Source organism: Octopus bimaculoides, unplaced genomic scaffold (genome assembly GCF_001194135.2).
Source record: "Octopus bimaculoides isolate UCB-OBI-ISO-001 unplaced genomic scaffold, ASM119413v2 Scaffold_193935, whole genome shotgun sequence".
NCBI lineage: Eukaryota > Metazoa > Mollusca > Cephalopoda > Octopoda > Octopodidae > Octopus > Octopus bimaculoides.
In genome coordinates, this window is record NW_026396673.1 from 350 (window position 1) to 1,320 (window position 971).

Sequence of the window (971 nt, forward strand, 5' to 3'; positions counted from 1 at the left end):
TTACATATTTCACGTGTAAACAGTGAAGCCAAACACTGAAAGCGAGCAAAATTATTCCCAAATAGACTCACCAACTGTAGATTCAATTTCAGATGGTTTTTCTGGACGAAATATAAAATATGGTACAATAAGTACATAGGTGAAATAATTTATACACAAACACATATTTGTGTCTAAAGGTTTTTAAATGCTTACGCATGTTATTGTACATTATTATGTCTTAAATATGTATTTGTTATACTGATATTTACATTTACAAATTGTGTATGTTACTAAGCTTAACTGAAGCATATTTACCGCTTTTATTTACTCTTTTACAAATACTACAAATTTATTTGAACCAGAATTATTTCCTAACAATAAATTCAAAAATGCATAGGGAAACTTATCAGTATGTGCTTACCAATTCGGGATTCGGTTTCTCTAACAATTTCTGTGGAATTAATAATACCATGAGTTAGCTTTTGTCTTTATCAATTAGTAAAATGAACAAAGCTTTGCTCTCAATATATACGATTAAATCTACACGGATATCCCAATTCGGGATTCGGTTTCTTTAATAATTTCTGTGGAATTAACAACAGCATGAGTTAGCTTTTGCCTTTATCAATTAGTAAAATGAACATAGCTTTGCTTTCAATATATACGAATATTCGTCAGCAAACTTCTCTAGAAATTATTCTATTTTTGCATACTATGGAGAAAATGATTTAATATTAAATATTTTAAAAGCAAATATGTCTTACATATTAGTTCATAGCTATGAAAATTATATACTTAATCTTTATTTGAATAAATGTAACAGCTAAAAATATAAAGAATGATATACTAATATATTTTCATTGAAACTACTTAGGAAACACTTACCAACAGTGGCGTCGACCTCAGAGGGTTGTTCTGAACATAGAATAAAAAGATTGTGACAATAGAGAACTGACCTCCAATACAATGTAAAAACAAATATATGTAAA

General features: G+C 28.0%; 1 long non-coding RNA gene across 1 annotated transcript; it reads right to left on the minus strand.

Moving 5' to 3' along the window:
* Nucleotides 1-908, minus strand: LOC106882181 (uncharacterized). The gene is made up of 3 exons (XR_001410961.2): nt 868-908; nt 404-433; nt 1-101 (listed from the first exon to the last, which is right to left on the minus strand). It is a non-coding gene; the product is annotated as an uncharacterized LOC106882181 (long non-coding RNA).
* Between the last annotated feature and the right edge of the window lie 63 nt (nt 909-971).